The sequence below is a fragment of the Pan troglodytes genome, chromosome X (assembly GCF_028858775.2).
Source record: "Pan troglodytes isolate AG18354 chromosome X, NHGRI_mPanTro3-v2.0_pri, whole genome shotgun sequence".
In the NCBI taxonomy this organism is placed as follows: Eukaryota; Metazoa; Chordata; class Mammalia; order Primates; family Hominidae; genus Pan; species Pan troglodytes.
Window position 1 is genome coordinate 130348881 of NC_072421.2, and position 27943 is coordinate 130376823.

Below are 27943 nucleotides of genomic sequence, written 5' to 3' on the forward strand. Positions count from 1 at the left end.
AAACCAATTATAAGCAAAATATTTGAATAGGCATTTCATCAAAGGAGATCTGTGAATGTTTAATAAGTATATGCCATCAATTGTCATTAGACATCAGGGAAATTAAATTAAAAGCAAAAGGAGAACCACTGTACATTCACTAGAGTGACTGTAATAAAAGATAGACAATAACAAGTATTGTTGAGAATGTGGTGAAACTGGAATCTCATATATTGCTATTGAGAAGGTATAATGGTACTGACACTTTTAAAAATTCTTTGGCAGTTTCTTAAAAATTAAACACACACTTACCATATAACCCAGCAATTCCACTCCTAGGTACAGATCTAAGAGGAATGAAAATATATTTCCACACAAAGAGCTGTATACAAATATTCATAGCAACATTATTCACAATTGGAAACACTGAGGAAACAATTCAAATATCCATCTACTGATGAATGGGCACACAAAATGTGGTATAGCCACAAAATGGAATATTATTTGGCAATCAAAAGGAATAAAGTACTGATACATGATGCCACATGCACAAACCCCCAAAATATTATAATGTGTGAAAGAAGTCAGATGCAAAAGACTACATGTTATATGGCTCCATTTATGTGAATGTCAAGAAAAAGCAAAATTATAGAAAGTGGTTCACTCAGTGGTTGCCAGAGGTCAAGAGTGAAAATGGCAATTGACTACAATTGCCTGTTTGTAAACAGGCACATTGGAATTTTGTGGGGTAATGGAAGTGTTCTAAAACTAGATTATGACAATTGCACAACTGTATAAATATTCTAAAATCATTAAATTGTACAATTACATTTGGTAGATTTTTTTTTTAAGAAAGAGTTTGTATTCGTCTGTTCTCATGCTGTTAATAAAGTCATTCCCGAGACTGGGTAATTTATATAGATTAATAATGGACTCTTAGTTCCACATGGCTGGGGAGGCCGCACAATCATGGTGGAAGACAAAGGAAGAACAAAGGGACATCTTACATGGTGGCAGGCAATAAAGAGCTTGTGCAGGGGAACTCCCATTTATAAAACCATCAGATCTCATGAGACTTATTCACTGTCACAAGAACAGCACAAGAAATACCCGCCCCCATGATTCAATTATCTCCCACCAGGTCCCTCCCACGACACGTGGGAATTATGAGAGTTACAATTCAAGATGAAATTTGGGTGGGGACACAGCCAAACCATATCAGAGTTTCATTACAGTTGCCCAGGCTGGAGTGCAACAGCATGATCACAGCTCACTGCAACCTCTGCCTCCTGGGCTCAAGAAATTCTCATGCCTCAGCCTCCCGAGTAGCTGGATTACAGGCACGCACCACCATGCCCTGCTAATTTTTCTATTTTTTGTAGAGACAGGGTTTCACCATGTTGCTTGGGCTGGTCGTGAACTCTTGGGCTCAAGTGATCTGCCCCCTCCTTGGCCTCCCAAAGCGCTGGGATTACAGGTGTGAGCCAACGCGCCCTGCCACAATTGGTAGATTTTATGGTATATAATTCATACCTCAATAGAGCTGATGTGTATGTGCTTGTGTGCATGTGTGTGTGTGTGTGTTTGTACTTCGTGTGCCATTCACTGTGTTATAAGTGCTTTCCATATATGATCTCATTTGGTATTCACAAGCAATCCCCTAAGGTGAGGAGCAATCCCAATTTACAGGTGAGGAAAACTAAAGCCTAAGATTAGATCAATTTTCCCAATCATACAGGCAGCAAGTAGCAGACCCAGGATTTCAGCGTCTAAGTCTCATCAGTTGCCTGTGCTTGGGCTATTAACTGCTGTGCCATCCTGCCTCTCTGAGAAGATGACAAGAGAGGAATACAAGAGCATCCAAGAGAGCATTCAAGCAGTAGGGAGGGCCCAGCTAAGATCAGAAAGTACTACTGATCTGTGTACCCAATGAGCATCATTTTGCAACTTTTTCCACCAACACTTGGTACTTCAAGAGCAGAGAGATTATGCTGGGGATTAAATCAAGAATGATATAAGATTATGGTGTTGAGGGATTTTGGAATTATGAGTCATCTGTTGAAATGACTGGCAATGGTGTGCAGGATACAGGAGAGTGTGAATCCATGGCAAGAGAAGGGGGGAAGTGGCTGAAAGTAGGGAGAAGCTTCTATACTGGGTCAAAGGGAACGGTATGAAGATCAATGAGTCCTGGGAATACCAAGAGCAGATTCTGAGGTGAGAAAGGAAGAAATGTATGTAGTCCAAGATGAATGTAGTCAGAGGTTGAGGTCTTAGGAGTGGATCCACATACGAAAGTGTAAGGTTAAATATGTGACCTTGGTAGTGGGTATGTGAGGGAAGTAAAATGGAGCAGAAATGCAGATCATCAAAGCTAGGAAGGTGGAGAAACAGAGAGGCAATGTGGAAGTAAGTAGCAACTAGCTCTGATGTTCTGGGTGGAAGGACAGACGATGATAGATAAATGCCACCATCATTCTTTACAGAACTAGAAAAAACAATCCTAAAATTAGCCCACATAGCCAAAGCAAGACTAAGCAAAAAGAACATATCTGGAGGCATCACATTGCCTGACTTCAAACTATACTACAAGGCTACAGTCACCAAAACAACATGGTACTAGTATAAAAATAGGCACAAAGACCAAGGGAACAGAATAGATAACACAAAGATTTTTAATTTCTCCTCCACTAACTGAAAGAGTTAAGGTTCATAGGCAACAGTAACTCTTTGTACCCAATGCTCCTGTTAAAGAGGACATATTGTTTTTGGCCTAGAAAGTAATAACAACAGTTAGCATTTAGTGAGTACTTGCTATGTGCCAGTCATTTGGCTATGTGCTTGACATAGATCATTTCATTTAATCTGAAAACTACCCCATGAGAGCAGTACTATCTACCACTATTATTATTAGCATCATTATTCTTATGTTGCAGGAAGAAGAAACTGAGACTAGAGAGGACAATAATGTACCAAGGTCATACAACTATTAAGTGGAATAATTGGGATTTGAATCCATGCAGTCTGACTACAAGGCCATGGCTCATAAGTGCTCAGGTCTATGAAAATGATGGAAATGCATTAGGTTGGTGCATAAGTAATTGCAGTTTTTGCCATTAAAAGTAATGGCAAAACCCGCAATTATTTGTGCACCAACCTAATAAAAATGAGTAGGGATGGGTTTTAAAGGTAGGCTTCTATGGCCATTATTGGGATCAGAGCTGTTTCCATGTTGAATCGTCAGAATGGTTTGGTGTGCTCAGAACACCTTGAGCTCATCTCTATGTATTCTTTTTGGTTTCTGTAACTCTAATTACCTCCTGGTGACTAATAATTAAATATTGATCAAGCTCATTTTGCAGATAGATATTGAAAATGCAGAGACCTAGGTAAGTAACGATGAGCCTCACTTCTACTGTATTGTTGGCTGAGGGTGCTACATGCACAGCCCTAATGACAATCACAAGGGTGGAAAAGGGAAGCTGAAGGTCACTGACTTTCAGCTCTAGGGAAATTAGGGAGTACTTCTGCCTGGGCTTTGGCTGACAATCATCTGGAAAGTTATCTAAAAGGCCTAGTGCATTTATTTTTACCTAATTATAGCATTCAACTGGCATTTTCCAAGGGCTTCAATTATGTAGTCAGCAGCCTGAGAACTCATAGCACCTGATACAAATAAATTGCATATATTACTATGTATTCTTCTTGGTCAAGGATTTGGTGATGGGGAATTCCAGAACCATTAGAAGGAGTGCACCTTTCTCCTGGAGCACTGGTTTGCAAGTCCAAGGAGAATGTGATGAACAGTTCCGATTCTTTCCTCAGAACATGTACAAAGAAACATATATGAATGACTGTATGATCATGGGGAGGAGAAGTGTGAATCTTCCCGAAGCACATTCAAAGACCCCTGCTTAGAGTGTCAGCAATGTGAAGCTGAATTCAGCAAGTGGGGCAAAACTGTCATCATCTGGATGATACTGTTTTGGTAAACATTTGGATAAGCAGGTTTCCTTATCCAAATGTTTACCAAAAAAAAAAAAAATGTTAACTGAAAGAACAAAAGTTTTTTTTATTTTTTTTTATTTTATTATTATTCTACTTTAAGTTTTAGGGTACATGTGCACAATGTGCAGGTTAGTTACATATGTATACATGTGCCATGCTGGTGTGCTGCACCCATTAACTCGTCATTTAGCATTAGGTATATCACCTAATGCTATCCCTCCCCGCTCCCCCCACCCCACAGCAGTCCCCAGAGTGTGATGTTCCCCTTCCTGTGTCCATGTGTTCTCATTGTTCAATTCCCACCTATGAGTGAGAACATGCGGTGTTTGGTTTTTTGTCCTTGCGATAGTTTACTGACAATAATGATTTCCAGTTTCATCCATGTCCCTACAAAGGACATGAACTCATCATTTTTTATGGCTGCATAGTATTCCACGGTGTATATGTGCCACATTTTCTTAATCCAGTCTATCGTTGTTGGACATTTGGGTTGGTTCCAAGTCTTTCCTATTGTGAATAGTGCCGCAACAAGCATACGTGTGCATGTGTCTTTATAGCAGCATGATTTATAGTCCTTTGGGTATATACCCAGTAATGGGATGGCTGGGTCAAATGGTATTTCTAGTTCTAGATCCCTGAGGAATCACCACACTGACTTCCACAATGGTTGAACTAGTTTACAGTCCCACCAACAGTGTAAAAGTGTTCCTATTTCTCCACATCCTCTCCAGCACCTGTTGTTTCCTGACTTTTTAATGATCGCCATTCTAACTGGTGTGAGATGGTATCTCATTGTGGTTTTGATTTTTTGTTTTTGTTTTTGAAGACCATATGAAAATGAAGCAAAGTTCTAGTTGATAAAACATTTTGTTCTTTCAAAATGTTCAAAAATTTATCCTGTCAATTTTCAACAGTATTTTTGTTAAAAATGTCCAATCCGGTTATAAGATTCTTGACTCCCCTTGTATTTCTGATAGTGCACACTCTTGCTACTCAAAATGTGGTCCATGGATCAGTAGCAGCAGCAGCACCTTGGAACTTGATAGAAACACAGAATCAAGGCCTCATGCCAGAGGTACAAGATCAGAATCTGCGTTTCCCAAGATTCCCAGGTGATATGTATACAGTCGTCCCTCAGTATTCATAGAGTATTGCAATGTTCCAAGACCCCCTGTGGTACCAAAATCCACAAATGTTCAAGAGCCTGATATAAAATGGCAACACAGGCTGGGCATGGTGGCTCACACCTGTAATCCCAGCATTTTGGGAGGCCAAAGCAGCCTGATCACTTGAGGTCAGGAGTTCGATACCAGCCTGGCCAATATGGTGAAACCCCGTCTCTACTAAAAACAAAAATTAGTTGGGCGTGGGGGTGCATGTCTGTAATCCCAGCTACCCCAGAAGCTGAGGCAGGAGAATCATCTGAACCTGGGAGGTGGAAGTTGCAGTGAGCCGAGATTGTGCCACTGCACTCCAGCCTGGGTGACAGAGTGAGACTCCATCTTAAAAAGAAACCCAAACAAACAAATAAATAAAATGGCAATGTATTTGTGTATAACCTCTACACATCCCCCATATGCTTTAAGTCATCTCTAGAGTGCTTCTCGTATCCAATAAATGTAAATGCTATATAAACAGTTGTTACACTGTATTGCTTTTAAAATTTGTCTTATTTTTATTGTTGTATTGTTATGTTTTATTGCTTTTTATTTGAAATATTTTCTGTCTGTGGTAGGTTGAATCCATAAATGTGGAACCCACGGATATAGAGGGCCAACTGTGTACATACTGCGTTTGAGAAGCGTTGATATACACAGTAGAGACATCAGAACATAAAGAGGCAGTGAGATGTGGTAGAATGAGGACCTGGACTCTGAACAAAGCTCTACCATTTGTTAGCATCTGAGGTTGGGCACATTCCTCAACCTCTGAGGATGCCTCCTTAACTCTAGCAGCACCACAAAGGGTTGTTGTGCTTGACTTATAGTATTCACGTGATAAACAGTAGTCACTGTTCCCACTGTTAAGATTTGTATTACATCTTAGTAACTGTCATTTACCAGGGTTTAGTAAACTAAAAATCTCCCTGTAGATGTAAATGGAAGGAAAGGAGAGGGAGCAGTGTGCAATTGCTCTAAGCAGAGTGAGTGGCCCAGATGGTTCATAGGACTTATATGTGCAAAGTTAGGGGTCTAAGGCTCTATTGACTGTCTCTCAAATGTATGCCTCTGGGCACAAAGGAGAGGACTGAAGCAAAGTCTCAGGGTATGAGCTCCAATGCTAGGCAGACAGCATTGTTCATGAAGTTCAACAGAACTCTTCCCAGGCTGGGAGACATTCACCCAGGAGCTAGGTGGCAGTGGAGGAGGACGAGGGTGCCCTATGCCAAGATCTGCCTGAAGCCAAGACAGATAGGGTTGGGGAAGAATGAATATGGCATTGAGGTCTATTGAATGCCACTAAACAGGGTGTCTATTTACTATAGGCATACAGCTTGCTGTGTTTCCCCAATACACAATCCTGAGCCTAATTTCCAAATGATAAGGGAAAAAGTCAGGCCCAGAGCCCAAACCTTAACACTCCAGATCCAGTTTTTTTCCCACTGCATCCCAGGAGCTTCATCCAGAGCTCACTAATTATCTGGAATCTCCATTTAATATGCTTGGGGCTCCATATAAAGTGGGACTGTTGAAATACACTTCTGGCAATCAGCAAATCAAAACTCAAGTGCTTTTGAGGGAATCACAGGTGAACTTGTGAAGTCCATTTTGAGGCTACAGCATCATGATATAGTCATGATGGGTTTCAGGTTTTGTTTTTTTTTTTGTGGGGGGTAGGTGGGGAGAGAGACGAAGTTTTGTTCTTGTTGCCCAGTCTGGATTGCAATGGCGCAATCTCAGCTCACTGCAACCTCTACCTCCTGGGTTCAAGCGATTCTTGTACCTCAGCCTCCTGAGTAGCTGGGATTACAGGCATGCGCCACCACGCCCGGCTGATTTTTGTATTTTTAGTAGAGATGGGGTTTCACCATGTTGGTCAGGCTAGTCACGAACTCCTGACGTCAGGTGATCCACCCGTCTCAGCCTCCCAAAGTGCTGGAATTACAGGTGTGAGCCACCGTGCCAGGCCCGGGTTTCAGATTTTTTGAAATTCCTATTGTTATGTTATGTTATGTTATGTTATGTTATGTTATGTTATGTTATGTTATGTTATTTATTTTGATGTTATTTTCTTTTCTGAGATGGAGTCTTGTTCTGTTGCCCAGGCTGGAGTGCAGTGGCACAATCTCAGCTCACTGCAACCTCTGCCTCTGGGGTTCAAGTGATTCTCCTGCTTCAGCCTCCTGAGTAGCTGGGATTACAGGCATGTGCCACCATGTCCGACTAATTTTTGTATTTTTGTAGAGACAGGGTTTCACCATGTTGGCCAGGCTGGTCTCGAGCTCCTGACCTCAAGTGATCCACCAGCCTCAGCCTCCCAAAATGCTGGGATTACAGGCATGAGCCACTGAGCCCGGCCTATTTTTATAATATAAAAGATCATTAGGAAAGTCATGTACTTCATTTTTAAAAGGTGATACAGTTTCCAAAGGGACAGAATACAAGGCTAAAAGGCAGGAAGTCCAGTTTCACATGAGAAGCAGAATATGGCCAAGAAAACTAAGTGAATGTGTATTTTTAAATTTCACTTCAAGTGCCACCAACTTAATTTTAGCTACAAAACTAAAACCTCTTCTTTCTTTTTGTCTCGCAGTTCAAATTCTATCACTGATCTCTTGGGTTTCCCTATTCAAATAAACGAATAAATTAAAATTTTTCTCCTCTAACTCATTACGTTTTACTGTCACTTAAATTTAACACAGGGAGCATGCCACCAGGAAGAAGGTAGCAATTGTATTACTTTATGTTGAAGTGTGTTCGTTAATCTTACCATGGAGACAGAAAAAATTCTTATTTTATTAAATACAATGGCTCCTCATTTTTCTAGCCTCATTACAGAAAGCAGTGTTGCACTGTGATAACTGAAAGTACTTCTCAATAAACGAAAATTATTTTTTAATTCTAGCTACTTCCACGGAAATCATTCTAAAATGTCATGTATACTTCTCTTCTACAAGGTACAATGTATATAATGATATACATATATATACACATATATATGATATATATAAAATACAATGATTATAATTTAGCCTTTTCATTTGTATATTTGTGTGTATATATAAAATGTATATACATAGACACACACTTTATTCTGTGCTTTATGCGTGTCAGGCATTAGATGAGGGCTTTATATGCATTTTGTCTCAGTCTTTAGGAATATCTATTACTGTACTAGGTTATGATAATGTGATGCTCAATGATGATACTGACATATAAACAACTATCTGGCAGCTGGCCATACTTGTTAGTTCATCTATTTCCTCTCACTAGTATCAATCATCACTTCTGCTTGCTGACACTGGGCTGTGGGTTCTAATCTGTTGCCTTACATCTTATCAATGGACTGACAGTGACTCTGAATGCCTATGGTGTATACTACATGACTTTGATGAAAACTGCAACTCAGGTGCCTCTTTTGGTTCTATAGGAGCGTCACTCCAATACTGTCACCAGGCAGATCTTCATATTAAATAATTGGAGGAATAATAAACATGAAGAGTTTAAAGACTTTATGTTAAGTGAATTAATCCAAGCATAGAAAGACAAACATCGTATGTTCTCACTTATTTGTGGGATCTAAAAGTCAAAACAGTTGAACTCAAGGAGACAGAGAGTAGAAGGATGATTACTAGAGGCTAGGAAGGGAAGTGGGGGACTGGGGATGGGTGAGGATGGTTAATGGGTACAAAAACAATAGTTAGAAAGAATGAGCCGGGAGTGTTGGCTCATGCCTGTAATCCCAGCACTTTGGGAGGCGGAGGCGGGTGGATCATGGGGTCAGGAGATCGAGACCATCCTGGCTAACACGGTAAAACCTCGTCTCTACTAAAAATACAAAAAAATTACCCAGGCGTGGTGGTGAACACCTGTAGTCCCAGCTACTCAGGAGGCTGAGGCGGGAGAATGTCATAAACCCGGGAGGCGGAGCTTGCAGTGAGCCAAGATTGTGCCACTGCACTCCATCCTGGGCTACAGAGCCAGACTCCGTCTCAAAAAAAAAAAAAAAAAAAAAGAATGAGTAAGACCTACTATTTGATAGCACAATAAGGTGACTAGAGTCAATAATAACTTAAATGCACATTATAAAATAACTTAAAGAGTGTAATTGGATTGTTTGTAACTCAAAGGGTAAATGCTTGAGGGGATGGATACCCCATTTTACATGATGTGATTATTACGTATTACATGCCTGTATTAAAACATCTCACGTACCCCATAAATACATATATCTACTATGTACCCACAAAAAATTAAAAATTAAACAGTGGAAACACTGATTGTCTCAAAAGAGAAGGGCAATGTTAAAATCAGTGTTTTGCTCATATTAGGAACTCAGTAAATATTCTATGATTGGGAATTTTGAGCAGGTTATAATATGAATATAGGGGTGCTATGTCATAAACATCTAGAAAGAGATTCAAAGCACCAGAGAATCTCAGAGAAAGTCAGAAAGACCATCTAACCAAATCCAAGGTAAATGCTGATAATTCAAAGCATTAGAAGGATTTCGACAGCATGTGATCCATCAGGAAAGACTAACTGAAAGAGCCAACTAAGTCTTGAGCTTTGAAGGAACATGACATTTAAAGGCAGCAGTGATTAAGGTCTAATCAGGAGACAATGAGGAAGTCCACCATCTAGTGTTGAAGGAAGCAACATGACAAAACTATAAGGTGGAATTCTATCAGAAGGTGGAACATTTTAGAGGTTGAGAGATACCTGTTGCCGAGTAACATCGAGGCTCTTCCTGAGCTGGAGTCGCCTAAAATAGATACTTGGAGGTGCTGGGGGCAGGGGGAGCGGGGGCAAGGGATGCAAAGAATCGTGGTCAGTGCCAAATAATGCCGAGATTGATTTGGAAGAACAGGAAATCCCAACTCAGGTGGAGACATGAAGGCAAAAGTACTGAGTATGGAGTCAAAAAGCCTGGGTTCTAGTCCTAGCTCAGCCAATCACTAATCTGTATAGCCTTTAAGTATATAATTAAACCTCTCTATATCTGAATTTCCTCATCTATAAAATGGTAATAGTAATAGCACCCACCTCATAGGCAGATGTGAGGATTCAGTGAAAGATAATATACAAACTTAGCACAGTGCAAGGCACATAATAAGCACTGAATAAATGGTAACTTTTATTATTCAGAGATCAGTGATATGACTTGCTCTTTAGACATGCAAAAAAATAGGGAAGGCAGCTCCAGGAATAGGGGACATACAAGAAAGTGTGGATGTGACAACTTCTGCCCTATGCTGATGTTCACCACCTCCCTCTGCCCTCTTCCATTTACAATCTTAGTAACATATGTGTTTCAATTCTCATCATTTTGGACCTAGGGCGAATGGAGTCATTGCATACTCTCAGAAAAGTCACTTTATTTCTGTTGCTAAATATCCCCTTAACCATGATGCTGTTAGCCTGAGTGACTCAAAGTTATAAATCAGAAGTCCCCATCCCTGGGCCACGAATGGGTACTGGTCCATGGCTTGTTAGGAACCAGGCTGCACAGCAGGTGGTGAGCAGTGGGCCAGCAAGCATTACTGCCTGAGCTCCGCCTCCTGTCAGATCAGTGGCGTCATTAGATTCTTATAGGAGTGCCAACCCTATTGTGAACTGTGCATGCAACGGATCTAGGTTGCGCTCCTCATGAGAATCTAATGCTTGATGATCTGAGGTGGAACAGTTTCATCCCAAAACCATCCCCCACCTCCCCCTGTCCATGGAAAAATTGTCTTCTACGAAACTGTTCCCTGGTGCCAAAATGATTGGGGAACACTGCCCTAAATGGCTTAATATCTTCCTAATAGTTTAGAAAACCAAATGTTTTCTCTTCTAGATGTTTCTACTAACTACTCAGTTTGAAGAAAAGGTGTCCTGTCATATATGCTCTCTTTATCAACATAAGGTTATATATATATATATATATATATATATATATATATATATATATAAGCTTCTCTGCATTTTAATAAGCTGAAGAGTTAGCCCTTGAATAGCCAAACAATGAAAGTTCAGTCTGGCATCACAAAAACGTATTAACAACTTTTGCTTCCAACCATGATGGAGTAAAAGCAATCAGATTAAACAGCTAAAAAACTGGACAAAATACATGAAAAAAATGGCTTTCAGACACTAGACAACAGTCAGTACAAGATTGCTAGCCCTCAGAGAAGGGGAACAAGTGAGGCACCCCTAAATCTTCCCTAGCTTACTGACTGGAGAGGCTTTCCACGATGCAGTGCAAACAGCCCAGTGATTTCCTGCATTGAGAAGACAGAAATCAGGGAACAGGGAGGCCAAAATAATTAAAACTTGCGGGAAAAAGTTCCAGAGAGAAGAGAGCTACATAGGAGAGAGCTCTGGAGGTCTTCAGATGGATCCCTTTATGTCTTTGGCTGAGTACTGATTGGCATACGTATGGGAGGAAACTACCCAAGACCAATAAAAGAATTGCTAAAAAAAAGAAAAAGTAGGAGGGCCAGTCCCCAGAAGCTCACAAAGACACAGGAACAGTTTGTGTTCCTACCAGCAGAATGGAAAGACCTTGTGATATATGGGGCAATAATTAGAGCCCTGAAAAGTGTATTGTCTTCGTAGTGAAATAAAATTAGCTGCAGGCTAAAGGCTACGTTGATACTACCCTAAGAAAGCATAAAAATCAAGCCTCAAAAGGATCAAACTGATTCCAATTAACTGCATGCTGGTTCAAAGTTTAATAGCATTTAAAGAAATATGATAAAATAAAGCACCCAACAATATAAAATCCATAATGTCCAACATCCAATCAAAAATTATCAGACATGCAAAGAATTAGAAAGATACAACTCTTAAATGGAGAAAAATCAATCAACAGAAACAAACTAAGATGACACAAATTATAGACTTAACATATAAGGACATTAAAATATAGTCATTATATATATGCTCCCATTTAATAGGGGAGCTAGAGGAAAGACTGGGCATGTTAAGTAGAAACATGGAGGGTACAGGAAAGACTCAAATCAAACATCTAGACATGAAACATACAGTATCTGTAATGAAAAATACATAGGCTGGGATTTCTAGTACAATAGACACTGTGGAAGAAAAGATGAGTGAACCTAAAGACACAGCAATAGAAACTGGTCAAAATGAAATACATAGAGAAAAAAGACTGAGACAAACAGAACAGAGCATCAGTTAGCTATGGGAAACACCACAGGGTTCAATGAAGTACCAAAATATTTGAAGAAAAAGGACCAAAAGTTTTGCAAATTTTATGAAAACTATAAATGCGCAAATCTAAAAATTTCAATGGACTGTAAGCCAAAAATAAAAGGAAAAAAACACGCCATAGCAAATCATTATCTAAGTACTGAAAAAATGTGAAAGTTGTTCAAAGGAACAAAGATAAAAATGATGGCATACTTCTCATCAGAAGCTATGCAAACCAAAAACAATAGTGTGACATCTTTGAAGTATTGAAAGAAAAAACTGACACCTTATCATTCTATTTACAGAAAAAAAAAAACTGTCTTTCAAAAATTAGGTGAAATAAGGGAGCAGTCTGAGAAAATTACTGCCAGAAATCCAGCTGTTTTTGGATCAGTTATCATCGGTACAGAGAAACGCTATTGATTTTTATAAGTTGCTGCATTTTCTTATTAGTTTTTATCATTTTTTCTATCCATTATCTTGTTTTTCTTCTGCAGATGATCATACCAACTGCAAGTAATGATAGTTTTATATCTTCCCTATCAATTCTTACACTTCTTATTTCTTTTTCCTTTTTTGAGGGAGAATTCATTGCAAGGAGACCAACACTATAAGAAATAATAAAGTTCTTTCATCACAAGGAAAATAACACCAGATGGGATGCTGGAGCTACAAAAAGGAATGAAGAACACTGTAAATGATAAAAATGTGCATAAATATTAAATATTGGTTTCTCATTTGTAAAATCTCTTTAAAAGATAATTATTTAAATCAAAAATAATAGGCCAGATATAGTGGCTCATGCCTATAATCCTAGCACTTTTGGAGGCTGAAGTGGGAGGACTGCTTGAGGCCAAGAGTTCAAGAACAGCCTAGGCAACATAGCAAGACCCTATCTCTAATAAATAAATTAATTAAATAATACTATATTGTACTATATGTGGTATAACATATGTAGAAAAATGATGAGAAAGGTAGTTCAAAGGCTGAGAAGAGGAAAATTAAAATATATTGTTATAGGTTTTCACATGAATAATATACCATCTAAAATGGTATATTATTATTTCAAGGTAGAATATTAAAAGTTAGAAGGATGTTATGGTAGGCAGCCTCTAAGATGACTTCCAATGATCCACAACATCTGTTATTCATGTCATTGTGTAATATCTGCCCTTTGAATGGGTGATGGATATAATGACTCATAACAAATGGAATAGCGCAAAAGTACTAAGATGTCACTTCCAAGATTATGGTACAAAAAAAAAGACTCTGCCTTCTCTCTTGTTCACCCTCTCTTATTATCTTTCACTTTCTCTGATGAAAATAGATGCTATGTGGCAAATTGCCCTATGCAGAGTTCCATGGGGCAAGGAACTGATGGGGGTTTCTGGCTGACAGTCAGTGATGAACTGAGGCCTTCAGTCCAACAGACTACAAGGAACTGAATCCTTCCAACAACCACATGCATGAGCTTAGAATTGTATCCTCCCTCAATCAAGCCTTCAGAAGAAATGACTGCAGCCCCAGCCAACATCTTGATTGCAGCCTTGTGAGAGACCTTGAGCCAGAGAACCCAGCAAAGCCATGCCTAGATTCCTAACTCACTAAAACTATTAGATAATAAATGTTTGTTGTTTTAAGCCACTAAATTCGAAGACAGGTTGTCATGCAGCAATATATAACCTTAGTTATATATGTGTACTAATACTAAATTGTTATATACTGTATGTCCTGGAATAAACACCAGGAAAAACACAAAATAAAGAGCATTACTAATGAGCCTATAATAGAAATAACATGAAATCTTAAAAATAATCATTCCAATAGACAGCAAGCAAAGAGTTTAAAAGGACCAAACATTTATTGAGCATCCACCATAGTAAAAGCAGGGAGTCATATGCTAAGAATATAAAGTCCCTGCCTGGACTTAAAAAATTTCATATTTTCAGTACTGGGAAGGAACTCAGAAAAGTACATGAAGGAAAACAATTCTAGGTATGGTACCCAAATATCCTATGCCTTGGCAGTTTAAGGGCAGAACAGTCTCTCAGGTACGGGGAAAACCAGGGAAGCAGATTTGAGATGGACCTTGAAGAATGGCACAATTTTCAGCAAGCAGAGATGTAAAAGAAAGGCAAAATATCCCAAGCAAAGAGTACACAGGATCAAAGGCTCAGTTGAGAAAGCTAGAGAGATATGTTGAGGGGAAAAGTCAGGGGAGGGAAGGCCAGAGACTTTACAGGAGACCCAGAATATTGCTTTGTAACAGAGATCTAAACAAGAGAGGGTGGTACAAAGGGGTATGGATCATAAGATTTAATGTTGTTGAAGGAGTACGGAGGGCACTGAGAAAAAGGCCACTGGAATTGGTTGAGGCACAGGCACAGTCTAATCCAGAAGTTGTATCAATTTGCAGCCTTCCCTACTACCAGACCAGTGACACATATCACTCACTTTTTTTTTTTTTTTTTTTTTTTTGAGACAGGCTCTTGCTCTTTTACCCAGGCTGGAGTGCAGTTGTGTGATCTCGGCTCACTACAGCCTCCATCTCCTGGGCTCAAGCAATCCTCCCACCTCAGCCTCCTGAGTAGCTGGGACCACAGGCGTGTGCCACCATGCCCAGCTAGCTTTTGTATTTTTTGGTAGAGGCGGGGTTTCACCATGTTGCCCAGGCAGGTCTCAAACTCCTGAGCTCAAACAATCTGCCAGCCTTGGCTTCCCAAGGGATTACAGGCCTGAGCCAGTGCACCAGGCCAGATAACACTAATTAATGACAGCACTGAGACTGTGCCTGGCCTCAGATTCCTTCTTAACAATCCTTCAGGCAGCTACTACCAAAACATCAGAATTGGTACAGGAGATGAAATATATTTGTTACCTGTGGCCTGATAATTTAAGAAGCCTGGTCTGTAGGGAATGAAGGATGTAAAGACCTTACTTTGGCATCCAACAAGGAGGCTCATTGTATGTAGGGTGAAAAACAAGAAGGCCCTCCTCTAACTGGGAAGCTTGTAGTCTTTCCAAAATCATGCATATCTTAGAAGGATAAAATGGAGCAGGCTTTAAGAAGGAAGTCTACAATTTCCAAAGCAGCAAGACCACCTAAATCCATCCTGATAATCAATAGCTTAAAGAAAAAAGGAGAATGGACTTCCTCAACCTGATAAAGAATAACTAGAAAAAACCCACAACTAACATCAGACTCCATGGTGAAAGAATGAATACTTTCCCCTTGAGATCAGAAACAAGACAAGGATAATTTTTCTAGCCACTTTTATTCAACATTGTACTGGAAGTTTTAGGTAGGCCAATTAGGCAAGATAAGGAAATACAGGCACCCCAGTTGGAAAAGAGGATGTAAAACTATTTGCAGATGACATGATCTTGTATATAGAAAATCCTAAGGAATAAAGTAAACATTTATTAGAACTAATAAACAATTTTAATAAGGTTGCAGGATACATGACCAATATCCAACAATAATTTTATATCTATATAGTAGCAATGGACAAACCAAAAATGAAATTAAGAACACTGTTCCATTTACAATAGCATCGCTAGAAATTAAATACTTAGGAATAAATTTAATAAAATAAGCCTAAAATTTATACTCTGAAAACTAAAATACATTGCAGAAAGAAATTAAAGAGGACCTAAATAAATGGGAAAACATCCCATGTGCATGAATCAGAAAACTTGATATTGTTAACATGACAATACTCCCCTAATTGATCTACAGATACAATGTAATCCCTATCAAAATCTTACTTTTCTTTGCAGAAATCAATGAGTTGATCATAAAATTCACATAGAACTATAAAAGACCCAGAATATCCAAAACAATCATGAAAACCAGAACAAAGTTGGAGGACTCACTTCTCAATTTCAAAACATTAATCAAGACAATAAAATATGGTGTTGGCATAAGTATAGATAAATACAATTAAGAGTCCAGATCCTCATATTTTTAGTCAATGATTTTCAACAAGGGTGCTAAAACAGTGGGGAAAAATCCAGTGAGAAAATAATAGCCTTTGTTTTACATCACAATATCAATTTTTATTACATAGGATTTGTGACCATTATTTTGCAGCATAAAAACATGACTTTCTTGTTTTCAAGCTAATATTTCACAATCTATAATATATAGTTTCTTAAAAGATAAACTCAAAAAAGTAGTTTTTAACCACAATTCTGTTACTTGGTTTTAAAAAATTACTATATATTATGTTGCAGTAATTGATATGCTCATTTTCTAGATTAGTCATAGCATACATACAATGTTCTCATCCATATGTACAAATTAAAGACTGCAGTAAGCACCCATGTGGCCATGGCCCAAAGGTAGCCTCCCTCAGGTCCCTCTAGTCAGCAACTTCCCCTCCCTCACCAAGAGGTCTCCACTTCTTCACTTTTGTGATCATTATCTTCTTGCTGCTTGCTACCTAATATAGCAATATTAAGTAGCAATAAATTAGGTATTACCACCTAATATAGATGGAAAGAAATTAGGCATTGCCAAGTAATATCTAATTTACCACCTAATATAGTTTAGTTTCTCCTGTTTATGAACTTCATATAAATGGAGTTATATTTTAAATTTTTTTGATTTGCCCTTCTCAGTTAATATTGTGAAACTTAGCCTCGTGTGTTGTTTAGCATTCCATTGTATGAATATATCATAAGTTGCCCATAGTCCTATTGTTAAAAGTTTCTGGCTTTTACTATTAAAAACTATGAATATTCTCATTTTGCGTCTCATAGTGCAATATCTAAGGTCAACAGTTATGAGGTCATTCCTGGGTCAAAAGAGTATGCATATCTTCCACTTTATTAGAGTGTCAAACTGTTTCCTTCTTTTCTTTTTTTATTTTCTTTCTTTTTTTTCTCTTTGTGTGTGTGTGTGTGTGTGTGTGTGTGTAGAGACAGGGTCTCACTCTCGCTCAGGCCGTAATGCAGTGGCACAACCTCGAACTCCTGGGCTCAAGGCACCCTCCCACCTCAGCCTCCTTAACAGCTGGGACTACAGGCCCACACCACCAGGCCCAGCTAGTTTTTTTTTTGTAAAGACAGAGATCTCGCTATGTGGCCCAGGCTGGTCTCAAACTCCTGGTCTCAAGCAATCCTCCCACATTGGCCTCCCAAAGTGCTGAGATTACAGGTGTGAGCAACCACAGCCGGCCCCAAACTGTTTTCTAACCTGCTTGTACCAGCTTACACTCACAGAATTGAGTAAAACTCCATCCCCACAGTACCAAGGCTTGGTGCTTTGGACATTTTTAGTTTTGCCAATCTCATGGTATAATGGTGCCGCATCGTGATTTTAATATGCGTTTTTGATTACTAATAAGGCCAAATGCATTTTTTGCTTATTGCCCATTTACTCTTCTCTTTTTGTATAGTACTTAATGGTCTTTCCCATATTTATTTATTTATTTATTTATTTTTCCCAGCTATAGTTCTTCTCTATGTATTCCAGATAACCAACAAACACTGTTGTAATGCTTTTGCAAATATCTTCTTCCAACTTGTGGTTGGTCTTGTTATGATCCTTATGACATCTTTTGAAGAACAAAATGACTTCACTTCAATGAAACTGAATATATGAACTTTTCCTTTACAGTTACTGCTTCAATGGCTTGTTGAAGAAGTTATTTTCTATCCTGAGGTCATGGAGACACTCTCCTATATTATCTATCTTTAAAGAGCATTTTAGCTTTACTTTTCACATCTAGATTTTTCATAAATCTGGAATTTATTTTTTGTGCATATGATAAGGTAGTAATCTGGGAAAAATTTTTCCACACATGGCTGTCAAATTGTTCTACCACACTTTGAAAAGTCAATTCTTTCACCACTGATCTGCAATTTCTCCTCTAAGAAATGTCAAAATCCATGTATTCCTGGATCTGTTTCTCAAATTCTGTTCCACTGGTCTGGACAACTACTACAACACTAACACAAAGTCGTATTTATTATAGCCTGACATTTGGAGGGGCAAGTATGCCCATTTTGTTGTTTAAGAATACCTTGTCAGCTGAGGTGGGAGGATCACTTGAGCCAAGGAATTTGAGACCAGCCTGGGCAACATAGGGAGACCCCATCTCTATATTTAAAAAAATTAAAAGAATATTTTGTCTTAATTTAGCTATTTCCGTTACCTCACAAGTTTAAGAATCAGCTTAACAGCCTAGGCAACATAGTGGGACACTGTGTCTATGAAAAAAAATTTTTTAATTAGCCAGGTGTGGTGGTGTAGGCCTGCAGTCCCAGCTACTCAGGAGGCTCAGGTGGGAGGATCACTTGAGTCTGGGAGGTTGAGGCTACAGTGAGCCGAGATCATGCCACTGCATTCCAGCCTGGGTGACAAAGGAAGACACTGTTTCAAAAAAAAAGGAATCAGATTAACAAATCCCACAAAATACTTGAGGTTTTGATTGCAATTACACTGGATCTGTGGATCAATTTGGGGAGAATTACCAGTTTTATAATATCACGTCATCTAATCTACAAGTGCAGTCTATCTGCCCACTTAGCTAGCTCATGTTGAATGCTTCTCAATAAAGCTTTATAAACTTCAAAGAGGTCTTGCATGGCTTTTGTTAGGTTTTTCCTAAACACTTAATGTTTTTTGGTAACACTGCAAATGACATATTTCTCTAAATGTTATTTTTTGTATATTGAAATGCAATTGATTTTTGTACTGAATTTATATCCAACTTCTTAAACATTATTAATTCTAAACATTTATTGTAATAAATCCATAAGAATAATTGTGGATTTTCTATTTGTACAATCATATCTATGCAACATAAAAGTTTTGCTTCTTTCTCAATTCTCATATTATTTTATTTTTCTCACTGATACAGTTTGAATACTTGCCCCTTCCAATCTCATGTTGAAATTTCATCCCCAGTGTTAGAGGTGGGGCCTGATGGGAGGTGTTTGGGCCATGAGGGTAGATCCCTCGTGAATGGGCTTGGTGCTATCCTCATGGTAATGACTGAGTTCTCACTCTAGCAGGTCCCTCAAGAAGTGATTTTTTTTTCTTTTTGTTTTTTGAGATGGAGTCTCACTCTGTTGCCCAGACTGGAGTGGCTCACTGCAACCTCTGCCTCCCAGGTTCAAGCAATTCTCCTGCCTCAGCCTCCCGAGTAGCTGGAATTACAGGCACCCACCATGCCCAGTTAATTTTTATATTTTTAATAGACACAGGGTTTTACCATGTTGGCCAGGCTGATCTTGAACTCCTGACCTCAGGTGATCTGCCCACCTCGGCCTCCCAAAGTGCTGGGATTACAGGCATGAGCCGCCGTGCCCAGCCAAGAAGTGATTCAGAAACAGAGCCTAGCACTCCCTCTCTACTCTCTTCCTCTCTCATACAATGTGATGTCTGCTCTCCCTTGCCTTCTGCCATTAGTGGAAGCTTTCTGAGATCACCCCAGAAGCAGATGCCAGCACCACATTTCTTGTACTGCCTACAGAACCATAAGCCAAATAAAACCTCTTTTCTTTATAAATTACCCAGCTTCAGGTTCCTTTATAGCAACATAAATGGACTAAGACACTTGTTTCCCTGTGCTATCTAGGGGTACAGTAAATTATTAAAGGGCCAACCAAAGGCACCCTTGTCTTGTGCCTTTCCGAAATTTCCTCCAACAACTCTATGAGTTTAACAGCCAAACCAAGATATGGAAATTTTGGGCAACAGAAAGAGCTGTGGCATAACGGTGCCATTCTTCCCTAGCTACTGAACCTTCTGCTTTACCCACAATACAATCCATTAACTTTCCACTAGATGCCTCTGCAATGATAAAATACTCTGGCAAGATATTGTAAGTAAAAAGGAATCTTGTAAGTTTCTGTAAGTGTCTCCAAGTTAATGCTGTTGAAACTGAACGGGTCATTACAGATGAAGCCCCAGAGCATGGTCATCATGCCACCATCACTGAGGCCTGCTTGCCACAACCTCATACTCACCTCACTGGAAGTTGCCCCATGCATGGCTGCTATGGGGCAGGGAGGGAACTGTTAACAATAGCCTTTTCAGCAAATGATTCTGGGTCAAGTCGACATCCACATGCAAATGGACAAAGATGGACCCCTACTTTATACCATATTCAAAAATTAACTTGAAATCGATCAGAGACAGAAATGTAAGAGCTAAAACAATAAAACTCTTAGAAGAAAACACAGTTGTAAATCTTCATGTCCTTGGATAGGCAATGACTTCTTAGCTATGATGCCAAAAACACAAACAACAAAAGAAAAAACACATAAACTGGAAATCATCAAAATTTTAAACTTTCATGCTTCAAAGAACATCAAGAAAGAAAACTCACAGAATGGGAGGAAGTTTTTGCAAATCCTGTCACTGATAAAAGACTTGTACCTAGACTATATAAAGAACAATTATAACTCAATAACTTAAGACAAGTAATCCAGTTTTCAAATAAGCAAAGAATCTGAATAGATATTTCTCTATATAAAACATACAAATATAAATTAAGCAGATAAAGATGATCAATATAATTAATCATTAGGAAAATGCAAATCAAAACTTCAGTGAGGTAACCCTTCACAAACCTGCTAAGACAGCTATTTTGAAAAAGACAAATTATAACAAGTGTTGGAAAGGATGTGGAGAAACTGAAACCCTCATACATTGCTGGTGTAAATATAAAACGGTGCAGCTACATTGGAAAACAGCCTGACAATTCCTCAAATGATTAAACACAGAGTTATCACATGACCCAGCAATTCTACTCCATGAGAAATGAAAACAAATGTCTGCACAAAGAGTTGTACACAAATCATAGCAGCATTATTCACAATAGTTAAAAACTGAAAACAATCTGAATGTCCATCAACCAATGAATGAATAAATAAATTGTGCATTCATGCAATGGAATGTTATTCAGCAATAAAATGAAATGAATTGCTGCTTGATGCTACAACATGATGAACCAAGAAGACAGTCACAAAGGACCACACACTGCATTTGTCCATTTACGTGAAATTATCAGAATGCACAAATCTCTAGAAACAGAAAGTAGATTAGTAGTTGCCTAGAGGTGTGAGGAATGGGGAGACTAGGAGTGAAGGCTAAACAGTGAGGGGTTTCTTTTCTGGGGAATTATAATATTCTAAAATTGATTGTGGTTTTGGATGTACAACTTCGTAAATATACTAAAAACCACTGAATTTTAGCCTTTAAATGGGAAATTGTATAGTATGTGAATTACACATCAAAAAAGTAGCTGACTTATATATGGGTTTCTTGTGCCATTGCTTTCCTAAACTAGAAAGGATAGAAGTATTTCAAAGCCAGACCCATTGAAGAACTCCACTGAAAAAAAAAAAAAAAACAACTCCACTGGAAGCCCAGGTTTAGGATTAGGCACTTACAGGGCCTGCAGTTTGCTGGACTTCACCCAGCATGGAGCCAGTCACCAGGCTGTCATTTCTGATTAGAGACAATGGGTAGCTATGAGGTGTTACAGCCTGGCTACCATATAAATGTGATTTTCTGCCTGAGCAAATTCTGCTCTAATTAAGTAAAATATTTTTAAATGATTATCAAAACAGGGCTACTCCTCAGTTCTCTCAAAACATGAAAATGCCAGAATTTTAATGCCTGGGGGTTTCCCAAAGTGAGTTGAACACGCTCTTGTTTCCTGAACTGAGGCAGACAGAGGTTTTTCAACTGTCAACTCCACACGGATTCAATTTACCTCATGGCCCGGTGGCTACACACTGGTATATTTGCCACAGCTAAAGTGGAATTAGCAACACAAGACTATATAGTAGGACTAAATGCAAAGAAGTAAGCAAACACAGTGCCTTTACTAAGAGCTATTGATTGGAACTCTTTTTTAAAAACAAAACTTTAAGGTTACTTTTTTTTCTACACTCATGAAAATAGAATGCTTTCCTGAGGCTGAGGAAGGTATGGAGGAAGGGGTACACACTGTGAAGTCATTCCTCAAACCATAACAAATTGAAAGCTGTGGTTTAATATATGACCCAGATGGTCAGTTTTGTAATGATTTTACATTTACAGTATCTTATATTTTTCCTGGGGCATTATATTTCATTTGGCAATAGTTCTTACCCTGGTTTCCCTCCAGCTTCATTTCAAAGGCAAAAAATGTACATTACTTCATCTTGTGGTTTAATCTTGGTATACGAAACATTACATCAGCAGCAACAATTTCTTGTAATCACCTCTGCCCTGTAGCAAGGTCCTTAGGGAGACAGTATTTCATGCATCATAATTTAACCACCACCAAGAATGATCATCACTTAAATAGCTACAGAGGTGGAAATAAATGATGACATCAGACGCCCCCACCCATCCTGCTTAAACTACATTCTTCACTGGATAGAAGATGATGATCATTGAGCATAAATTTCTAATATTTTCACGTTCGCTCTACCATTTGCCATCTGGAATCCTGAAAGCCTTCAAATTCGGTCCTGAACCTTATAATGAGAACATTTTATTCGTTTCTTTCTAATTCTTGTAAAAACTGGTTGCCATGAATCTAGACTGTTACCAACAGTTCCTGGAATTTTAGTTAAGAATAAACTGTAGATCCAAACAAATCTAAGCATCCTATTTTAGTAAAATGCTTTCTACTTTATAGCTGGAACAAATCATCCCAGAACCAATTCTTGTTCACCAGTTTTGCATGGTCAACACTGAATATGAAAGAACATAACCTTGAAAAGTATGATCACCCAGGAAAAAAAAGGGAGGCGAGGAACAAGAAGCCTAGATTTGGGCTCCGTTATCTTTTCTCAGTGGGCAATGTAAAGGCAACTTATATATATTCTTTCAAAGAGCATGATTTTCTTTAAGTCACTACTAAAGAACACCCTGATGATCAGTACTATGGAGAATTTAGATTTTGTTAGTGCCTTCACTAATCCCATTGATGAAATTACAATTGCATTAGAAAGAAGAATGGTAGGCATTTTATGCCTATCAGACATAAAGCAGGAAAGTAAAACTTGCAGAGTCAAAGGGAAGTCAGTTCCAGGGCAGAAAGTAAAATCCTGGCCTTATATTCCTTTGTTCCAGGGCGTATCCAACACAGGGATGGTTTTATATTTCTAGTACTGGTTCCTTGCCTTTCGTCCATTTGCCTCGGTAAATACAAGCCTCTGATGGAATAGGAATCCTGCAGCATGACATATGTTAAAAATCTTAGAAGGGGCTGGGTGTGGTAGCTCACGCTTGTAATCCCAACACTTTGGGAGGCCGAGGCGGGTGGTTCGCTTGAGGTCAGGAGTTTCAGACCAGCCTGGCCAACATGGTGAAACCCCGTCTCTACTAAAAATACAAAAATTAGCCGGGTGTGGTGGCACATGCCTGTAATCCCAGCTACCAGGGAGGCTGAGGCAGGAGAATCACTTGAACTCGGGAGGCAGAGGTTGCATTGAGCTGAGATTGCAGCACTGCACTCCAGCCTGGGTGACAGAGCGAGACGCTATCTCAAAAAAAAAAAAAAAAAACTTAGAGGGGAAATATTTATCAGTATTTTACCAGTAGCCTGGTCTCATGGGCACATAAAAGACCATTCCTAACTCATTTCCTTCCCACCGCTCCTGGCCCCCTAACCATCCTGATCCCATCCTGCTCCTACCAAAAACTCAGCAGACAAACAAGCTTGAAGGGAAGTTTCATGACATGAGCCTCTGCTGCTAACTCTTGAATTAGATACACCAACAAAGCAGTAATTGTCCATTGGGAGTTCCAGACAGCAATGGGTCTGTCAAAGAATTACCTCTAAAAAAAGGACTTAGGCAAGCACATCATCAGGCAAGGACATTTATCCCAGGGACAAATCAACCTCAGGGTCTTTGCAATTGTGATTACTTCAGCCTGGACTTCCCCTGGCTTTGCTATGGCTAATTCTTTCCCATGATCCCTTAGATTTCAGTTTAAATGTGACCTCTTTAGAGCTGCCTTTCGTGAGCACACACTCTTTTTTTTTTTTTTTTTTTGAGACGGAGTCTCGCTCTTTTGCCCAGGCTGGAGTGCAGTGGCGCCATCTCGGCTCACTGCAAGCTCCGCCTCCCAGGTTCACGCCATTCTCCTGCCTCAGCCTCCTGAGTAGCTGGGACTACAGGTGCCCGCCACCACGCCTGGCTAATTTTTTGTATTTTTAGTAGAGACAGGGTTTCACTGTGTTAGCCAGGATGGTTGCGATCTCCTGACCTCGTGATCTGCCTGTCTTGGCCTCCCAAAGTGCTGGGAATACAGGCGTCAGCCACCACACCTGGCCTCGTGAGCACACACTCTTAAGGAATTCTCTCCTTCTCCAACCACAACACACTCTATCATATATCCCTGTAGTTACGTCCACAGACTCTGGAATCAGACAAACACTGGCTACTGCCACTCACTAGTGTAGCCTGGGGCAAATCACTTGTCCTCTTGAGTCTCCTGACCCATATCTGTATGATCTCCATTGCAAAGTAACAATAAAGCCTAAAGAGAAGCAAACACTAAATTGAAAATTAGGTAGCCTACCCTTTAGGTCTGTTCTGCAACTAACCTGGTAGGTGACCTGAAACAAGTTGCTTCCCCTCATGGGGCATCAGTTTCCTCTTATGTTCATTGGAGGGAATGGATTTGATGAAAGTCACCTGTTCTGCATCTGGACAGTCTGTGTTTTCACATTTCTGTCCCAAGATCACAGCTGCCCCAGTGTTCGTCCTAACCTGGGACTACTTGGGCTATCCCCTCCCTCTCCCAAATACCATTCAATTCAACTCAATACAATGCATGATTTAATACATGTAGGCTGTGGCATCCTGCTTTATATGGAGCTAGAAAGGTATTTTATAACCAACAAAGGAGTCAGGGTCATCTGTAGTTCGTGGTACAGAATTTAACCCTCTGTGATTGTGCTAACATTTCTCTTGGAACTTTCTTGACAAATCCAAATGCTCATCTTTGTGCTCTTCCATTTGATAAATTTTATCCCTTTTACTGACCCATTGTAAAATCTCCCAACTCATGGCTCAGATGGGGCTCTATTCTGCTTTTGCTCCTGCCTCTGTGTACTGCTCATAGCAGCAGAAGGCAGACAAGTCTTAGGCAGACAGGGGCAAGTCCCTGATAAAACCCCACCTTCAAACCATAGACAGTTTAAAGCTTGAAAGCCAAGCTACAAGTCCTAGATAAATCCATGGACAAAATTGAGAACCTCTCTTCCCATCTGGCATGCTTTCCTTTAATTGATCCCCACCCTTCACCTATTTTACATATACCTACCCTTCCCTAATTGGCTTTTTATACTGTCGTGCCCACCTTTGAGTGGTGCCCTTGTTTTAGCCTTTTTTGAATACTCACAAACCAATCAGCATGCATCCCCTTCTGAGTCCATAAAAACCCCGGACTCAGCCACACTTTGGGACCACCACTCGAGGGCTGGCCTCTCGAGTCCCCTCTCTACTGAGAGCTGCCATGCAATAAAACTCTCCTTACACTTCAGTTGTCAACGTACCCTCATTCTTCTTGGATGTGGGACAAGAACTCAGAACCTGCCAAACGTGGGTACAAAGAAGGCTGTAAAACTGTAGCCCTCTGCCCTCTGCCAGTGCCAGGCAGCCACTTCATGCTCCAGGAAGCAGCAGCAGGGCCAGCCTAGCCCTGGGGCTGTGGGCTGGAGCAGGGCAACAGGACTGAAAGAGCTGTTAACACACCCCTGTTTGCTCAGGCTGTGGATGGTGGGACTAAAACAACTGTTAGCACACTGTAACACCCCCTCTGGGGCTTTGAGGTTGTTGGCATCCCTGTTCAGATGCCACTGTGTTCCCCTCATCCAGATGTCAGCACACAAGGGGGAAGCTGGTTGCAGCATGCCCGGCCCAGCTGCAGGCTGAGTGTGGATCCTGTGGCAAGTGTGGGATCTGGGCAGGAGTGCAAGCCAAGCACAGCCCCCTGGGCCAAGTGAGCAGGGTGCCTCCTGTGGCAAGCCCAGGGCCTGAGTGAGATCCAGGCATGGCCATCGCTGGCTGCAGAGGTCTCCAGCTGGCGAAGTTACACTGAAAAATCCTCTGTCACTGATTTTCCTGGTGAAGTGCTTGTCCCCACTACCCTTAGGTGGCATCTTCCACAACTCAGCCCTCCCCACTTAGTCAACCACAATTTATAAGCCCCAGTCCTATGAGGATTGAGGTTATAGCAAGTAAAATGAGTTCACAGTTCCTGATTTGGGATTGGGGAATATGTTACCCATAAAGGGCCTGTTCTACCAAATCAAATAGGATTATATATTGTCCTGGCATATGACGGCTGATTAACCAGCCCCTCTCCCCCTCTCCTGCTCCCTCAGGCTTCCCACTGCCTGCTCTAAAATGCTGTCGTTTCACCCAGCCTTTTCAATACTGACTTACTAAGTTACTATGGAATTATTTCCATTGAATTACACAAAACTCACTGACTAAACAACTTAGACAAAAATGTGATTTTTTGTGCTTCAATAATAAAAGCAAACCTTCTGTTTAACCCATTCTGCTCTCCCAGAGGGAGAAAAAGATTAAGGTGTCATGATGTTGCTAATAGTTACTTCCTTCCCTGACAGTGTGCTTTCTGTATTATGTCATCATTTTATTAAACCCACATATAAATGCTTAAATTGACCAGGGAGTTTTGGAATCCACTGACAATTACCACCTCCATAATCTCCCTGTGAATAAGGCAAAAAGGGGACCTCATCTGACAAGACCAAATCATGTAACTTCTGGCTCTGAAGCCTGTCTGTGTGCAGAATTAAGGGTAATCATAGCCTACAGCATTTAAGCCTAACCACCAAATGTTCTTTAGAATCCTAAACTTGTCTGCAGGGTGGTTTACTTATAATTGTGTGTTTAGTTATTTTTTTCCTTTTAACTAAGTGAAATTAACAGCACAGAGCTTGCCAACTCTGTAGATGGAAACTTTCTATTCATTCACAAGAGGGAAATTCAGGGGCATGGCAGGACCATTTTTTGGGCAGCCATCTAACCAACACAACAGCCCTGACCTGGGGGGCACAAGGCCAGAATTCAGAAGATTCAATATCTTGATGCAACTAGATCATTGCTTTCTGAACCTCAGTGGACATCCAAAGGGCCTGCTGAGCTGGGCTTGCTCTCTCAAACACACAAAAGGGACCAAACAAGTTGGTAGGGTTTATGCTTTCCTTTTACATTTTTAAGTATTAAGATTTATAACCACTTTTGTGCCAGCTTAAAAATGATCAACCATTTAAACTTCAGAAAAGTCACATGTCACCACATTTTTAAAAGGAAAGATGTATTTTCAAAGGGAAAATTGCAGCATGCAGCATGCAAAATTGCAGATAAAGAAGCAGCCAAGTGAAATGAGTCCTTGAGGCTCTCCCGTAACCAGCCTGAACTGGACACAGATTACCCAAAGCAGCAGCTAATCCCCACATTAGCCACTGGACTGTTCCTCAGCTCCTCCTTGGTTTGGCACCCTCACTAGCAGTGCAGGAAGCACTGCCATCGGCCATTAGCCCATTGTTAAACCTTAGCTGTCTCTGTTATGATAAAACACCCAATGCTCAGTATAAGGCCAT

General features: G+C 39.9%; 1 protein-coding gene and 1 pseudogene across 6 annotated transcripts in view; both read right to left on the reverse strand.

The window, feature by feature from the left end:
- Nucleotides 1-27943, reverse strand: part of HS6ST2 (heparan sulfate 6-O-sulfotransferase 2) — a 333459-nt gene that overhangs the window by 261226 nt on the left and 44290 nt on the right. The window lies entirely within an intron of this gene.
- Nucleotides 19133-27754, reverse strand: LOC107971186 (N-alpha-acetyltransferase 20-like; annotated as a pseudogene).